This window comes from Eleutherodactylus coqui, chromosome 3 (genome assembly GCF_035609145.1).
Source record: "Eleutherodactylus coqui strain aEleCoq1 chromosome 3, aEleCoq1.hap1, whole genome shotgun sequence".
NCBI lineage: Eukaryota > Metazoa > Chordata > Amphibia > Anura > Eleutherodactylidae > Eleutherodactylus > Eleutherodactylus coqui.
This window is the reverse complement of record NC_089839.1, coordinates 175,789,309-175,807,912: the sequence shown is the minus strand read 5'-3', so window position 1 is coordinate 175,807,912 and position 18,604 is coordinate 175,789,309. Positions and strand designations below refer to the sequence as shown.

Genomic DNA, 18,604 nt, shown 5'->3' with positions numbered 1-18,604 from the left:
GCCGCGCCACGCCACACCGACTGCTGGTAACATGCTGCTCACATTTCTTAATTGAGAGGTAGAGGTTGCGTAGGAGGCGGAGGAGAGGGAGGGTTTAGAGGAGGTGGCACAGTTGGGGGATTCTTCGCTCTGGCCCTGCCTCTACCCCTGGCCACCCCACTGGCTCTTCCAACCTCTCCTGCTGCTGCACTTGCCTCCCCCTCTGAAGGCCTGTCCTCAGTTGGCTTATCAAACCAGGTGTGGTCAGTCACCTCATCGTCCAGCTGTTCTTCCTCCGAATCCTCTGTGCGCTCCTCCCTCAGACTCTGACTACTACCTCACTGATAGACAACTGTGTCTCATCATCATCGTCTTCCTCACCCACTGAAAGCTCTTGAGACAGTTGCTGGAAGTCTCCAGCCTCCTCACCCGGACCCTGGGAACTATCTAAAGGTTGGGCATCGGTCACGACAAACTCCTCAGGTGAGAGAGGAACCGTTTTTTCCCACTCAAGGCAGGGACCCGAGAACAGCTCCTGGGAGTCTGCCCGCTCATCAGAATGTGTCATTTTCATGGAGTGAGGAGGCTGGGAGGAAGAAGGAGCAGCAGCCAAAGGATTCAGAGTTGCAGCAGTGGACTGCGTAGAAGACTGGGTGGTCGATACATTGCTGGATGCATTTTCTGCCATCCAAGACAGGACCTGCTCACACTGCTCTGTTTGTAATAAAGGTCTACCACGTGGACCCATAACTTGTGATATGAAGCTGGGGACCCCAGAAACTTGCCTCTCCTAATCCCGCAGCAGCCGGCTGCGATTCACCTGGACCAGGAACTCTGCCTGTGCCCACACCCTCCCTTGGACCTCCGCGCCCTTGTCCACGTCCACGTCCTCTAGCCCTACCCCTACCCATCAGCATGGTGGATTACGAATAGAGCAGACACAGAGCGGTGTAAATAATTATGAAATTATTTGCGTACACTTTCACGCTGAGAGCGGTATTGTAACGCTAAGTCCAGGCAGAAACAAAGAATACGGAAGGCTGCAAACAGGCCTAGCTGTGCAATAGTGATGCACTACAACTCCCACCAGACACGCTGTAAAATGCAGACGGTCAGAGGTAGCCCAACGAAGGAGCTTTTTTTGGGGGGGGGGGGGGGGGGGAGAATATAGGCTATATAGTGTGTATATTGCTTTCCCTCTATCAGTGGCTGTGTTGGCCATACGCTGTGCGTCAAATTCACTGCAGACACAGAGCGGTGTAAAAAATTATGGAATTATTGGCACACACTTTCACGCTGAGAGCGGTATTGTAACGCAAACTCCAGCCAGAAAAAAATTATACGGAAGGCTGCAAACAGGGCTAGCTGTGCAATATTGATGCACTACAACTCCCACCAGAAACCCTGTAAAATTCAGACGGTCAGAGGTAGCCCTAAGAAGGACCGTTGGGATTCTTGTAGACAGGATCCTACACTACTACTGTCCCTTTCTCAGCAGCACTTTTCCTATACTCTGTATTACAGACTGCAGACTTAGAACGCTATAGCTGTAACCTGCACAGCCCGAGATTAAAAAAAAAATAAAAAATTGTGCAAAACTGCTCCCAGCCAGCCACACAGTAATGCACACGGTCAGATGTGGCCCTAAGAAGGACCGTTGGGGTTCTTGAGGACAGGATCCTACACTAACACTATCCCTGAATAAGCAGCAGCACTTTCCCTAATCTCTCCCAGTGTGTGTCTGAGGCGAGCCGCAGGCGGGACCGCTTTAAGTACTCGGCGGTCACTTGATCTCACCAGCCACTCACTGCAGGGGGGTGGGATAGGGCTGGCACATCACAGGAGGAAGTAGTAATGCCTTCCCTGCATGGCTATTGGCTAAAAAATGGCGCTAAACATGCGGGGAAGGAAATGGAATTGACTCGATTACCGCGTGGTGCTTGTCTTGAGTAACAAGCATCTCGAACACCCTAATGCTCGAATGAGCATCAAGCTCGGACGAGTGTGCTCACTCATCTCTAATAACTATCATACACCACATAAGACACCACATAACGTATCATTATCATATACTACATAATGTAACACTTTCAACCACCACATATAATATTAATATCATATACCACATAATATGTCATTATCATATATGACATAATGCACCACATAAGATATCACTATCATACTCCCCATAATATACATAAAATATATCACTAGCGTGCTACAATAATATACATAAATTATACATCCTTATTAGAGATGAGCGAGCATACTGGGTAAGGGAAATTACTCGAGCGAGTATTGGCATTTTCGAGTAACTGCCTGCTCGTCCAATTCGGGGGGCGGCGGGGGGTTGCGTGGTGGGGGAGAGAGAGATCTCCCCAATTCCCCCCCCCCCCAACCCCCCCGTGGCCCCCCAAATCTTTTCGGACGTGCAGGCAGTTACACGAGAATGCCAATACTCGCTCGAGTAATTTAGATTACCCAGTATGCTCGCTCATCTCTAATCCTTATCATACACCATATAATATATTGCTGCAGTGAGCTGAATGAGTTATTATATTTCTACATGATCTTAAAACCAGTACACCATAAAATATAAAATACATATTTATATTGGCCAGTTTACCTTGCCTTCAACCTGAAACTGACCTTTATAGGTGAGATAAGGTGAAAGATAAGGAAGTCAACTTTATTTCAACATTCTACAATATTTCTATAAGATTCAAACAGGAATAACATGAAAATAAGGAAAAATCATAAGGAAATGTGTCATCAGAAAATGAACTATTGTGTGCAGCAAGTATGTTGTTATATGTCTAAGAAAATATATTACTACCATACTCCACATAATATATCAGTATTATACACCACATAATATATCACTATTATACACCACAAAATATATCGCTATCAAACACCACATGATAATCCGTGTAATGTGTCATTATTAGAGATGAGCGAGCGTACTCGGAAAAGCACTACTCGCTCGAGTAATGTGCTTTATCCGAGTATCGCTGTGCTCGGGTCTGAAGATTTGGTTGCCGCTGCGGCTGACAGGTGAGTGGCAGCGGGGAGCAGGGGAGAGCGGGCGGGAGAGAGGGAGAGAAAGATCTTACCTCCGTTCCTCCCCGCTCTCCCCTGCAGCTCCCCGCTCCGTGCCGGCACCCGAATCTTCAGACCCGAGCACAGCGATACTCGGATAAAGCAAATTACTCGAGCGAGTAGTGCTTTTCCGAGTACGCTCACTCATCTCTAGTCATTATGTATAATGAAAACAAGGGTTTAATACAGTGTTAGCCAGTAGAGCCAAATGTGATTGTTCCCAGCAAGAGAAACCAAGTAATCTTGTAGATATGATACCTTTTAATGGCTAACAAAAATACACAATATTATAGCGAGCTTCCGAACCAACATGGGGTTCTTCTTCAGGTTTAAATGAAATACATCCGAAGAGGCATGCATATTTATACAGTGATACGTTGGGTTAAGAGTGCCTCAGCTCACAAGCTTTTTGACTTGAGAGCAGGCTCTCTCCCGAGTTTTTGCTTTGATTTAGGAGCAAAATCTTGGGTTAAGAGCCTTGCTCTCAACGCTGCTGCTGCCGGTGGCCTCGTTGAAAGCAATTCCCTGCCGGCAACCCCTGCGGTGATTTTTAGGGAAGGGCTTTAAATATAAGCCCTTCCCTGAAAATCATTCCTAGCTGTAGTAAAAAATATATACTCACCTGTCTGCAGCTGCCGTGGCTCAGGCGTGGCCACTTGTTCTCCCTGCATTTTTAATTCCCGCCTGCTGAAAAGCCTCAGAGCTGTGCAGGGAGAACAAGTGATGCCTAGACATGCCTGAGCCCCCGGCATACATGTGACCCGAGCGGCTGCAGAGAGCAGCGCGGGCACTCACCTCTCCCGCGGCCCTGGCTCTTTCATGTGCCGGCTCCTGGGCAGCGGGCACATGTGCAGAGTAGAGCTGGTGGCCAGGGAGTGACGTTTCTGTGAGCCCCGCACAGAAATAGAGCATGCCGCGATTTGTTTGCCAGGCAAGATTTTGCATGGCCAAATCACGGCCATTTGCCTAGGATTGCGTTTGTTAACGCAATCCTATGGCAGCTTCCAGGGGCGGAAATTCCGCCCGTCTGCAGGCGGCCAAAGTCTTAAGCTGTTGGGACATTTCCGACAGGTGTCTATTTGTGGTTATCTATTACACTACAACTCCCAGCATATCCTGCCAGCTGCAGACCTATACATTTTACTGAGAGTTAGTTTGGAAAACTGCAACTCCCAGCCGGCACGGAAGGTTCTAGGAGCTCCGCAACGGAATCAATTGATTTACAGATTTTAATGATTGTTTAGTGATTGGGTTGTAACTGGGGCCCCAGCAGGAAAACAAACTACCTGCATTCTAGTCTGCCATTGGTCACCTCATGGGAGTAGCAAGAAATAAGTTTGCATGGCATGAGAAATGCTCTCAGAGACAGCGGTAGCGGTAAAACAAGGGTTTTATTGGGAGCGGTAAGGGAACGTTTTCTGTGGGAGGGGCTAACTTGTAATTGTGGCACAATCCCTTTAAGTGTACCAGATGCTAAACCATGCTCCTACTTCAAAGGGTTGTTGGGATTGGAGGCAAAAGTTAAATATCTATCTCATATCTATCTACCCAGGCAGGCAAACGCTGGTTGCAGCTGGCACTTGTCATAGTCATTGAACTGATGCCGGCTGCGATCAGCCTAGCTCTGCCCGTGTTTTACAGGGGAACATGCTGCAGTGTAATATGATTATCTTTGCCCTGTGTGACGGAGTGTTATCTACTTCTTGACACGCTGTTCCGCTGTAATATGCTGTAAGTGCGCCCTAAAAGAGTATATTCACACATTTTTTAATGTTCCATAGTCTGACTTCCATATTATTTATCATTGGAAAAGAAAACCTTCTACACATTCTTTTTTTCTATCAAATCTTCTTTTTCCGTTGACGCGGCCGTATGAGGGCTTATTTTTTGCGTGGCGAGCTGTAGTATGTATTGGTGCCATTTTTCAGTACATAGGACTATATTGTAAAACTTTTATGACAGCAGGAAGAGAAAAACATCAATTCTGTCACATATTTTAATTTTACAGCGTTAATCATGCAGCATAAATCGCACCATAAATGTTTGCTGCGGGTCGGTACGGTTACAATGAGAACAAAAGTCTTATTTTTTTTACTTTTCCACAATAAAACACCTTTTTTTCTTTAAGTTATTATTTTTTAAATCGCTGCATTCAAAGTCCTATAACTTTTTTATTTTTTCATGGACGGAACTCTGTGAGCTAATTGATTGTGAGACGAGCTGTAGTTTTTTTTGGTACCATTTTAGGGTACACACGGCTTTTATGATCACTTTTTTGGGGCAGGAAAATGAAAGAAAAAAAAAGCATTTTACCTTAGTTTTTTAGTTTGTTTATTTTAAGCTTTTGAGCATGCAGATAAAAAAAAGAGTGTTCAATTTATTGTATGCGCCATTACAGAAACGAAATATGTTGTTTTTTTGTGCTAATGTGGGAAAAAGCACAAGTTTGTTTTTTTTTTACATTTTTCTTTTTTACATTATTTTTATCTTTTTTTATACTGTTTATGTCTCTGTAGGGGATTTGTACATTAGCACCTATGATCACTATCATAAGGCATTGCAGGACTTCTGTCCTGCAATGCCTTATCGCTGGTATTAGCAATCATAGACACTGGCAATGCAGGCCGCCTGTATTTGGCATTTTGTTGCCATGGCAACCTGTCGGGCTCTCCGCAATTACATCATGAGAGTCCGATGACGTCACGGAGGGAGCGCTCTCCCACTGTGAACCCTTTACATGGAAAGGGGTTTTAACAGCGGAGGGGCTGGTGTCACTGTCCCGATGCGACCCCGCTGTTGCAGTGGCAGGCTGGCTATCGGTGACAGCCGACTCCCGCTGCTGGACTGCGCAAAATCTCTTATGATCTTGTGCTATCCCCAGGGCGTTACTGTACGTCCTGTTGTGTTGAGTACCTCTCTGCCAGGACATACAGTTACGCCCTGTGACGGGAAGGGGTTAATTAATGCAACTATGCAAAGGTAGGCAAAAGAAGAAAACAATTTCTAGTTAGTCCAGTGAAAATATCGGAGGTTGCCCATAGACGCTGCAGAAAAGCATGTGGACTTCTGGTGATTGCCGTCAATGCCAGGCGGCACATGGACTTGTACAGGGGGCAGCTGGGAATCAGTGGAAATCACCATATCTTTACGGAGATCTATAGCATGTACAGGTAACCTTATACAAGCAGTGCTACTCATGGAGGGCATGGAATGCATTCTCATGGAGATCAGAGCTTTTATGGTTCAAGTTCCCTACAGGGACATAAAAGGTGTTAAAAAAAAACAACTTTCCACTTTTTAAATTTTTGTAAAAATTAAAGCCAAACATTTTGAATCATCTTTAACGACACGTACAATAAACTGAACACACTATTTATTCTGCATGGCAAAAACCATAAGAAAATAAAAACATTGAGGCAAAAGGCTTATTTTGTTAATTTTACCTCCCAAAAAAACGCTGTAAAAGTGATTAAAAAAGCAGTAAGTACCGCAAAATGCAAAAAAGTACAGCTCTTCACACAAAAAACAGCCCTGACAGAGCGACGTCCATGAAAAAATAACATTATGGGACGCTGAATGCAACAATGGAAAAGAAAAAAATCCCCAAAAGGGTTTTAATTGAGTAAAAGTAGAAAAACCTAAAAAAGTAGTAATTTTAGTATCGTCATAATTGTATAATGGGGGGTTTGGAGTAACTTGGATATTTGGAGGATTCTGAATACATTTAGACATGAGTTTGTACTTCTGCTTCTCTATGTAATCTATTTTGTACACTTTATTTGTACTACTGGATGTATTTGCTCTTTCTGTGTTTTAGTATTATGTATCTATGATGAATTTGTTGCAGTATTCCCAACACATGTGCATTCTATTTAACATATATGTGCGCGTTCTTGCTAAATCGCCATTCACTTTAGCGATTACTACCCCCAGGGATTATGATAATGCAGACCCAAAGTCTCACTAAGTAAATAGAGCAATCACTTCTCCATTCACTTAGTGAGGCTTGGGATGTGCCATTCTCACAAACACTGGGGGTCCCAGTGGTTGGACCCACAGCAATCATCCATTTATCATGTGTCCTATGGATAGGTGATACATTATTTTGGGGAGATAATCCCTTTGAAGTGACCGGGGATTTAGCACAAACAGCCAGGGGGGGGGGTGCTAAAAGCCCCAAGACACATGCACAGCCACCACCAAAAACATATATACTGTGTGTCTGGCTATATATATATTTGGATGGACAGTAGTTTGGCAGTTATTCCCACATTCTTGTTTCTCTCTGTTGTTTTTTTTATATTATGAAATAAATTAGCCTAAAGAAGTATTTTTCTACACAATTAGTAGCCGTTTATTCCTCATTCTTCGGTTTATTGGCCTTACATACCAGACTACTATGCCTATTACTAGAATTCTGTATACATGAAACATTCATTTATATTACTGACTTTATACTTTACTACTATGATGAAATATTTCCATGGCTTTACTTTGATTAACCCCTTAAAGGGGTTGTCCCGCGAAACAAAGTGGGGGTATACACTTCTGTATGGCCATATTAATGCACTTTGTAATGTACATTGTGCATTAATTATGAGCCATACAGAAGTTATTCACTTACCTGTTCCGTTGCTAGCGTCCCCGTCTCCATGGTGCCGTCTAATCTTCAGCGTCTAATCGCCCGATTAGACGCGCTTGCGCAGTCCGGTCTTCTCCTTTGCTGAATGGGGCCGCTCGTGCCAGAGAGCGGCTCCTCGTAGCTCCGCCCCGTCACGTGTGCCGATTCCAGCCAATCAGGAGGCTGGAATCGGCAATGGACCGCACAGAAGCCCTGCGGTCCACCGAGGGTGAAGATCCCGGCGGCCATCTTCACAAGGTAAGTATGAAGACGCCGGACCGCGGGGATTCGGGTAAGTACTATCTGTTTGTTTTTTTTTATCCCTGCATCGGGTTTGTCTCGCGCCGAACGGGGGGGCTATTGAAAAAAAAAAAAAACCCGTTTCGGCGCGGGACAACCCCTTTAAGGACATGGCCTATTTTGGGCATAAGGATAAAACGATTTTTGGGAGATTTTTATCTCCACATTTCAAAAGCCATAACTTTACTTTTCCGTCGGCACGGCCGTATGAGGGCTTGTTTTTTGAGCGGCGAACTGTAGTTTTATTGGTTCCATTTTTGGGTACATAGACTTTATTGTAAAACTTTTATTAATTTTTTTATGATAGCAGTGAGAGAAATCATCAGCTCTACAATTGTTTCTTTTTAGGGTGAATTCAAACGAGCGCGTTTATGTGCGTGCATATGTGCGCACAAAACACGCATCTGTTACAACCACTGAATTCCCTATGGTGTGTTCACATGTTCGCGTTTTATAGGCGTGCGCCTGTAAAGATAGGACATGCGTGCACCACAGGTCTTGAACGCATGGCCTTCAATGGAGCCGCAGTTGCTGCCGGCGGCTCCATTGAAGGCAATGGTCTGCTGGCATCCCTGAAGTGATTTTCAGGGAAGAGCTTTAAATATAAGCACTTCCCTGAAAAATCATTCCTTTTAGTGTAAAAAAAATAAAATAAATAAATATATGAAGATGGGCTGGAGCTTGTGCCTCTGGATCCCTCCGCTGCCCGGACCGTCTCACACAGCGCTGCTCTCTTCTCTTGGAATCGTATCTATGAATAAATATAGATATATTTGGGTGATAAGCAATAAATATAGAGCAGCGTTCATTTTTTTTTATTGTATTAACTTAAATCTTTGACACTTTTTTTTTGCCCTTTAAAATGGTCTTTATTTGCTCCACTTACTTTAATAGAAGACCCATTCAATTTGGATCCCAGTCTTATTTGGAAACTTGCATGAAACTTTTTTTAAGTACAGATAATATACAGATGGGCTACTTTTTAGCTAGACTCTTAGGCTGGGCTCACACAGGACCAAAATCTCGCGGAATGACCACACGGAAATTCTGCGAGATTTCTGTCGGAGAAATGCAGCTTCAAAAACTGCTATCACACTCAAGATACAATTTGTCCCATCTGTACATAATCTTTTTTTAAATTCGTTTTATTTATTGATAGGCAATTTGTGAAATACAAAATGAAAAGAAATTTATACGATACATAGTGATATGGATACAGTTAGAGTCCTGGTTCGATTTAACACGGATTTTGTTACTGTATTTCTTAAGGTATTTGATTATACGTTTGTAACAATAAACTTTTGAACTTATGAAAACAACAATAAACTCAGGTCCTGTTCTTCTTTGTTCCGGATCCTGAAAATGGAAAGTTACAAGTTTTCAGGCACTTATGAGTGGGGTGGGGGGGGGGGGGGTGTGTTGGGATCGGGGAGGGAGGGGGGGGGGGGTCAGTATAGGGTAGGTTTAGATTTCAATCAGTGGTCAAAGTAGAGTGAGAGTCTAGCCAGGCTCCCCATACTTTTCGGAATTTAGTCGGACAGCCTCTGTTTTGGTGTATGATTTTTTCATATGAGGTTACAGTATTTACAGTTTGGATCCAGTGTGGGATTGAGGGGGGCTCTGTTGCCATCCATTTTATGGCTCTCTCTTTACAGGCTAGGAACAGCGCTCTCTCAAGAAAAACGCGAGTGTAGTATGGCCACATCTCCTCCTCCAGCAAGCCAAATAGCGCCACCTTAGGGTCCAGGTCGATGGATAATGGGGGCCGTAAAAGTGAGTTCACGAGGTCTGTCACTTTTGACCAGAACTCGTTAACGAAGTGGCACTCCCAAATCAGATGCCAGAAGTCCGCTTTCGGTTGGTGGCATCTTTGGCATGAATCTGAGGTGGTATTTCGCATTTTATGCAGACGGTTGGGAGTAAGGTAGGCTTGATGTATGATGTATAATTGGATTAGCTTGTTGTTTACGGCCGGTGACACTGATAGATGGGATTCAGAGATGTCCTGCCACTCTTCAGGTGTAAGGGATGTGATGGTGAGTCTCCATTTGTCATATGCTGGGGGTGGGCCGAGGTCTATTTTTGCTGAAAGGAGATGTGTATATAGGGCTGATATTAGGCCTTTGGGTCCTTGGGATTTGAGGATGCCTATTGTGGGGAACTTGGATATGCGGGTCAAGGTGGGAGGGAATTGAGAGTTCAGAGCATGTCTTAGTTGGAAGAATCTGAATAGTTGGAGGTACGAGGCCTGCAGCTTATCGTGCAGTTGCGTGAATGTGGGGAGTGTTCCGTCTATGTATATGTCTTTTAGTGTGTGTACCCCCTGGGTTGTCCAGTACTTTGGGTCTGGGATAGACTGTAGTGCGGTAAGGCCGGGGTTATTCCAAAGAGGAAGTTCTGGTATCACACCCTGGTAATTCTGCAGTGTCTTTGCTTCTTTCCATACGCTGAGAGCCAGTTTATGAAGCGGGGTTAATTCAGTGGGTTTAGTGCATTCCAGGAATTCTAAAAAATTCAGGAGATTATGTCATGTTACTTGTTTAGCTAGTTGTTTGTCTGCTATGGGTAGTTCTTTGTCTAGGACCCAGGCTCTGATATTTCGCAGTTGCCCTGCCAGGTAATAGAGCCGGAGGTCCGGAAGGGCCATTCCGGCTTGTTCTTTGGGTCTTTGTAAGGTTGATCGGCTCCGTTTGGAACGGGAGGAGTTCCAGATAAATGTTATAATTAGGGAATTTAGGGACTTGAAAAAGCGTTTGGGGACACTCACTGGCATATGCTGTAATATGTATAGACATTTGGGTTGGATGACCATTTTAATGAGATTTATGCGCCCAGCAACAGAAAGTGGTAGCTTAGCCCATCGTTTCAGTCTATGTTTTATGTTGTCTAAGAGTGGGTTTATGTTATCTGCTATTGCATTGTTATGGTCATATGACATGAGCATCCCCAGGTATTTGAATGTTGAGACTGGTTTTAGTCCATATCTTGCAACGCAGGGGTCATTTTTTGGGCCAGTCTCTGTGTAGAGGATTGTTAATTTGGACCAGTTGACATATAGTCCGGAGAAATGGGAGAATTTATCTATGTGTGTCATAGCTTGGGCAAAGGAGTTTGATGGGTTCGATAAGAATAGGATTGTGTCATCTCCGTATAGTCCCAGTTTGCTTTCAAGGTCTGCCCATTTAATGCCGGTCACGCTGGGGGCGCTTCTTAATCGAATTGCCAGTGCTTCAATGGCTATGGCAAATAAGGCCGGGGATAGAGGGCATCCCTGTCGGGTGCCTCTTGCCAATTGGAATTCCATCGATGGGATGCCATTGACGATTACATTTGCGCTTGGGGACTTGTATACAGTTTTGACCCATTGTTGAAAGTTAGGTCCGAATCCAAAGCGGATCAGACAGGCTTCTTGAAAAGCCCACTCCACAGAATCGAAAGCTTTTGCCATGTCAAGTGAGACCAGAGCCCAGGGCATGTTATATTGCTTACCTAGTTGGATAGCTGTTTGGACTCTACGGATATTTATGGTCGTGGACTTTCCTGGCATGAAGCCCGTCTGGTCGGGGTGTATGATGGAAAGGATCACCTGATTTAGTCTGGTGGCTAGGATTTTGGTTAGGATCTTGTAATCTGTATTTACCAGTGATATAGGCCGGTAAGAGATACAGTCTGTAGGGTCCTTCTCAGGTTTCAGGATCACTACTATGGAGGCTTTATAGAATGAAGGTGGGAGTATTTTGTCTAACTGTGCTTGGTTTAGTACCTCAAGGAGTTGTGGGCCTAGTTGTTCGTTGTATTTGCGGTATGTCTCTATTGGGAGACCATCGGGTCCTGGTGATTTATTGAGAGCCATGTCTTGGATTATTAGTTGAATCTCTTCCAAAGTAATAGGGGCTTCTAGGAGGTCAACCTGCTCTTCAGAGAGGGTTGGGAAATTTAAGTCTTTTAGGTAGTCCAAGATGTCTGCCACCGTGTTATGAGAGGAAGAGGTATACAAGTTCGCGTAGAATTCTTTAAAGCAATTTGTGATAGACGGGGCATCAGTGAACTCCATTCCCCGTTGATTTTTGATCTTGAGGATCGTGTTTGTTTGGTTTTCACGCTTGATAAGATTGGCGAGTAAGTGACTAGATTGGTTTCCTAGCTCAAAGTAGTGTTTGGAGAAGAAGAGTTGGCGTTTGGCTTTAGCATGTATTTGGTGTCTATAGAGTCGGGATAGACTGAGCCAGGCTATTTTATTAGCTTCTGTGGGGGAAGATATATATATTTTTTCGGCTTCTAGGGTCTGATTTTCTATCTCTTTATCGGCCTGAGATGTTGATTTTTTAATATATGAGATGGCCGACTTAAGGAATCCTCTGATATAGGCCTTAAGAGTGTCCCACTTCAAGGCGGGATGGGTATTGTCGCTATGGGCATCTAGGAATAGAGAGATGTGGAAGGGTGTCTGGTCATCCGGTCCAATGAGCTTAAGCCAGAATGGGTGCAGTTTCCAAGTGGGCTTTATACTGAGTTGAGGGAATTTTAGGGTTAACAGTATAGAGCTGTGGTCAGAGATGCCTCTCGGGCAGTGTGTTATGTTTTAGAGGTATACTGCCAGTTCCATGGAACTGAATATTTAATCGATTCTTGTCAACGCGTTGTAGCCCGGTGAGTGGCAGGTATATTCTCGTGTTTCGGGGTGATAGAGTCGCCCGAGGTCAACCCATCCGACGCTTTCGACTAGTTGTCTCAGAGGGGAATTTAAAGTGGGAGTGGGGTTAGAGAGGGGTGTATGGAATTTGTCTTTAGTAGGGTCCATTATCATGTTAAAGTCACCTAGGCAGATCACTCCTGCCAACGGGTAATGATGTGCAAACGCTATGGCGGTCTGCAGAAGGTGAAGATTGTTGTGAGGTGGGTTGTAGATGGATAGGATGACATATGGTTTGGAGTCTATTTCTCCGTATACAAATATGAATCTTCCTTCGGGGTCCCTGCGGGTGACAATTGGGTTCCAGCGTAGCGACTTGTGAATTAGTACCGAGACGCCCCTGGAGAAGGAGGTGTGGAAGGAGCGGGCGGTCCACTGGATCCATGGTTTTGAGAGGGTGTCTGCCTTGTCCCTGATGAGATGGGTCTCTTGTAAGCTGATGTGTGGGTTTATTTGTTTAATGTATGAGAACACTGTCCTTCGCTTAAGTGCTGTGCCGAGCCCCCGAACATTCCAGCTAAGACATTTTAGGGATGTCATTGCTTACGTGGGTGTAAGGTTTAGCTATCATGTCTGTGCCCTTTGGGTGGGGGAGGAGGTAGGGCGTTGGTGGGTGTGAGGGGAGGGGTTGTGTTAGCGCCTGCTTGTAAAAAACATTAATGCAGAACAGAATACAACAGTTTGAACCATTAATCTTTGACATCTCTTTAAAATTGTGACGCGGGTGCCAAAGAACAACAGAATAAAAGAGTTAGGAAAGAGGGAGGATAAAGAGACAAGGGAAAAGAGAAGGGAAAAAAATAGAAAACCAAAGAAAAAGGGAAACGATTTAGCTACAATCTAATTAGAAGTAGCAGATGTTATGCTGTTGGGGGGAGTCTCTTGGTGGCCTTTAAGGTTTAAAGGGGTTGTCCCGCGCCGAAACGGGGTTTTTTTTTTTTAACCCCCCCCCCCCCCCCCCGTTCGGCGCGAGACAACCCCGATGCAGGGGTTAAAAAAGAACACCGGAGAGTGCTTACCTGAATCCCTGCGCTCCGGTGACTTCTTACTTACCTGATGAAGATGGCCGCGGGGATCTTCTCACTCGGTGGACCGCAGGGCTTCTGTGCGGTCCATTGCCGATTCCAGCCTCCTGATTGGCTGGAATCGGCACGTGACGGGGCGGAGCTACACGGAGCCCCATTCAGAAAAGCAGAAGACCCGGACTGCGCAAGCGCGGCTAATTTGGCCATTAGACGGCGAAAATTAGTCGGCTCCATGGAAACGAGGACGCTAGCAACGGAGCAGGTAAGTGAAAAACTTCTTATAACTTCTGTATGGCTCATAATTAATGCACAATGTACATTACAAAGTGCATTAATATGGCCATACAGAAGTGTATAGACCCACTTGCTGCCGCGGGACAACCCCTTTAAGGCTGACCGCCGGGTCTCAGAAGTAACTTAAGGTTGCCTCGGCCATGTTTCACACCGCCTATGCATCGAGGGGGCGCCGAGAACTTGGGTTGCAGCAACGTTTAAAGTCCTGTTGCTAAGTATGATGGGGTCATTCATCCTCTTGGTGTTTCGGAATGCATATCTAGCCACTCCAGGGCCTCTGCGGGAGATTGGAGGAAGACCGTTTTTCCCTGGGCTACTATTCGTAGGTGAGCTGGGTATGCCATTGAGTAGGGGATTTGTCTTTCTTTGAATTTCCGCTTCACTTCTGTGAAGGTGGCTCTCTGTTTTTGTAGTTCGGCAGAGAAGTCGGGAAATATGGAAATCGCTGTATTATTGTACTTTAATGGGCCCTTTAGTCTGGCTTGGCGCAATGCCGCATCTCGGTCTCTGCAGTTTAGGATCCTTACTATAAAAGGGCGCGGGGGGGGGGGGCTCCCGGGTGTGGTGGTTTCGTAGGGACTCGATGGGCTCTTTCTACTGTAAAATGGGTAGAGAAGGTGTCGTCTCCCAGTAACGTTTTCACCAAGTCTCAGCGAATGTTTCCAGGTGAGAGCCCTCTGATTTTTCCGGTAGGCCTATTATGCGTAGGTTGTTACGGCGCGAGCGATTTTCTAAGTCATCTGTTTGGGACTGACAGAATTCTATTGCTCTTGTTGCCTTTTTGAGCGCTGTAGTTAGTGGGCGCAGTGAATCTTCTGCGTTGGAGACGTGGTCCTCCATCTCCCGTATTCTGTCACGCATATTATGCAAGTATTGTCTTAACAGGGAGACGTCGGATTTGATCTCCTCTATTTTGTTAGTAAGAGAGGTTTTGCAAGTGTTGATCGCATCTAGAAGTTGGCGCATGGTGGGTTCTGGGTTTTGCCTTGTTTCATTTTCAGACTGTTTCGTCTGTGTGGGTCGCGTTGCACGCGGGGTGTGATCAGGGGATTCAGTGCGGGAGAATTCCTTTAACTTTTCGGTGCCGCCTTTAGCGCGTGTACTCATGATAGAATTCGTTAGATTGGCGCGGCGGGTTATGAAGGTTGTCGCTGTAGTATAGATGGTGTCGGTGTATTCTTGTAGAGATCAGTGGTCTGTATCTTTGTATTATTATGGGCTGTTGAGAGGAGAGTGTTCGGTCGTCTGGACCGTGGTAGCGCCCAATTATCTCTGGCCTAGGTCAGGCCGCTGTATAAGGGGCAGGGGGCTGCGGCAGTCAAATGCGGCGGTTCGTCGGCTGCAGGGCACAGCAGGCCGCCCCCGCCGATGTGGTTTAGGGTCTGAGGTAGGTCAGTGTCTGCCGCGGTGCCCCTTGTTTTGTTGGTCTAGTCCAACCCAGTCCGCTCGTAGGAGAATATTAGGGTAGTCGGCCCCTCAGTTATCTTAGGCGGTAGGGTGGTTTTGTCGTTGGCCGCCTAGCCAAAGCCTGCGACTGTGGAGGGTCTATATGGTTAGTCCTGGGTGTTGTCCCTCAGCCCCTTGTGGGTAACTTACAGTTTGTCGCCGGCTCCGCAGGGCCGGACCCGGGAAGGAAATCCCTTCGGGTGTAGAGTCCCGGGCACCGTGGTCCGGTGGTGGCAGGGTAAACCGGAGATGAGCCGCTGGGAGTGAGCCGTCAGAGGCGGCTGGGCCAGCCACAGCCCGCACCGGAGGTAGGAGGAGAGGTCCTCGGCCTGCAGGGCCGGTATCGGGTCGGTGCGCAGCTCCGCGGACGGCACGCCGCGAGGTGCCGGGTGTCGCTGCTGTGTAGCGGCAGGGGCTGCAGTGCGGTGGCTCCAGCAGATCGCAGCCTCCGTCGGGTCCCGGAGCAGCCGCGCAGGCCCAAAGATGTTCTGCGGCGTCTCTCAGAGGGGGCAGGTGCTCGGCATCGTCGTAGCGGCTCCAGGCGGGGCAGGGGGAGCGTACTGTCCCGTCGTGGATCCAGCCGGGAACAGCCACTCACCGACGGGGAACGGGCAGCGAGCCCCAGCTCGCGAGATCAGACCCGGATCGGAACGGCCGCCAGGAAGTCGCAGGTAATCGGTGTCGGGGTGGTCGGAGCCGGCAGATGGTTCGTGGCTCCCGCCCAGGTCTCGTGGCGGTGGTCCGGCTTCGGATGCAGGGTAAGCGGGGTGTCCTTCTCTGCAGGGGTATGGTTGGCGGTTTCAGTAAGGGGGGTTGCCCCCACCCGACTTACGATCAGGTGCAGGCCTCCGCGGCCTGGGGATAGCGTAGGGGGACCCCGGCTTGAGTGGAGCGGTGCAGTCAGCTCCGGGTTTCAGAGGAGTCTCCCGCTGGATGGCAAATGGGAGAGGGCAGCCCGCAGAAGTCTCGGCGTAGCCGGGCGGCAAGATGCGGCGGCGGGTTAGGCTATGTGCAGAGCGCGGGAAAGTGGCAGGGCGTTGGCACCGTCTCGCTCCCGCCACAGTCCGCAGCTCTATTATGGGTGCCAGGAGGCTGCAATCGACCCCAGCTGCGGTCCGGCTTATCTGTAGGGGATTAGGAACCCCTTGGTGTTGTTTGAGGTGTTCTAGTTCTGGTCAGGCCAGGATTATAAGCGGATTTTGATGTCCCCTCTGGGGAGCTCCTCTCACTTGCGACTCTCCATGCTGGTCGCAGGCCACGCCCCCCCCCCCCCCCCCTTCCAAATCTTTGACACTTTATTTCTTCTTTTCTATGTAGAAGAGACAACGTGACCTCCAGGTAAGCTATGAAGCCCTTTCTAGGGCTCAGTTACTGTACGGGGAGGGACACATACATATAATGTACTGACAGCTCTATAGGGACACATACACATAATGTAATGACTGGTCTATAGGGACACATACACATAATGTAATGACAGGTCTATAGGGACTGCACTGGGATTTACATGTGTAATGCAGTTACACTGGAAGGGTTTGTCCTAATAAACCCTTTTTATTTCCCCTGTTAAGGATCATGGACGCCGTAGCTTTGATACTACGTACCCTGTTCAGACGAGACGACAGAGGATGGAAGAGGAAAAGGGATCTCTTTTTAAATGATAAAATTTTAACAAACTAAAAAAGCTTAGATTTATGAAGGTATAAGATTACATTTTTAGTGCTGGGGAATTGTTCCACAGCAGCATGTTGATAGTCACGGATCATGTTGTAGTCTATACAAGAAGTAATATAACTGACTATAGATTAGTAAATAAAAGAGAATGGTAATGTATATTATAATAGTTTAGTATTTTTTTTATTCTTGAAAAGATGACTTTATGTAAATGAAAATGCAAAAATACATGATATTATGCTCAGATTGAAGGGTCTGTATCAAATTTGAAGGATGAGAGTGATCATTCTAAGGGAAGAGGAAGACCCTCCGAAGAGGAGGAGGGATGACCGGGCCCAACCGCAGGAGATGGCAGCGTTCCTCAATGTCCTCGGTAAGACACATTGGGCCTTTCCAATGGTTGTAGTGTTGAATCAGGTTAAATTATGTAACTTTACTGTAGTCACTAAACAAATTGATCATTTTCTTTTTTTTTCTAGAGGATAAATATCATTGGCTGTTCCTCGCCTGTGATGGATGTTTGAAGATATCTGACAAGGTAATATTACAGAATATTCACCATATATACATATAGGGACTTACGCTAGTGTAATAGGCCTGGAGACACACCGCACTGTATAACCTGGTGACATAATAGTCCTTATTAGATGTGACAATGAGATTTACTCATCCAGAGTAGTTATTATATCCTTTACTTGTTAGTAGTCGCAGCCTCTAACTGTCCTTCTCCTCCCACCAGTACCTCCTGGAGATGGTCCTCGTGTACTTCAGGAGAGCCGGACTCCGTACCGAGGAATATCGAAAGAACTTCTTCCCAGCTCTGTAAGTTGCTTTTATTATACCAGATCTGTAAATATAAAAATGAATAGTAAACAAGTAACAGGAGAGTCCGAGTGAAATTCGGAGAGGATTCCAGGATCCGGTAACATTACTAACACTAGTGTTCATTAGCTCTCCCCTTTTCTCCAGGTCTCTCCTTCTTATATAGATAATCCGCTCTACACGGTTTTGACTCGTTCTATCATCTCGTTTAATCTTTTCTGCCAGGTTCTTAGCCAATCAGATGGAAGAGGAATTCCCGTTTCGGTGGCAGATCTACCCCTGGGCCCTAGGAAACACCTGGATGGAGAATACAGAAGTACTCTTCCAGCATCAGGACCAGCTGCTCCGCCGGATGGGATTTAGAGCTTGGGTGGACCGAACTACCTGTGATCTGGTTAGTAGAAATCATATAAAATACTCCGGTCTTTGATGAAGAGTCAGTAGTGCTAATGATATTGATACACTGTTTCATTCTAGGTGATGGCAGAGGGCCCTTCCCATTGTGCATGGACAAGAGAGCGGCAGCCGGATCACAGCTTGGCTATTCCAATATTCAGGATGGACGAGGAAGACTTCATCAGCGACACACGGTTCAAGCATCCAGACTGCATCCTCTGTAAGACCCTCCGCCGGTATCCATCCTTGAGA

At 46.4% G+C, this 18,604-nt stretch overlaps 1 long non-coding RNA gene across 1 annotated transcript; it reads right to left on the bottom strand.

Moving 5' to 3' along the window:
* Positions 1-8,674: 8,674 nt before the first annotated feature.
* LOC136619864 (uncharacterized) lies at positions 8,675-18,585 on the bottom strand. Its single transcript, XR_010791069.1, has 3 exons — positions 17,830-18,585; positions 17,717-17,756; positions 8,675-8,753 (listed from the first exon to the last, which is right to left on the bottom strand). It is a non-coding gene; the product is annotated as an uncharacterized lncRNA (long non-coding RNA).
* Positions 18,586-18,604: the final 19 nt, after the last annotated feature.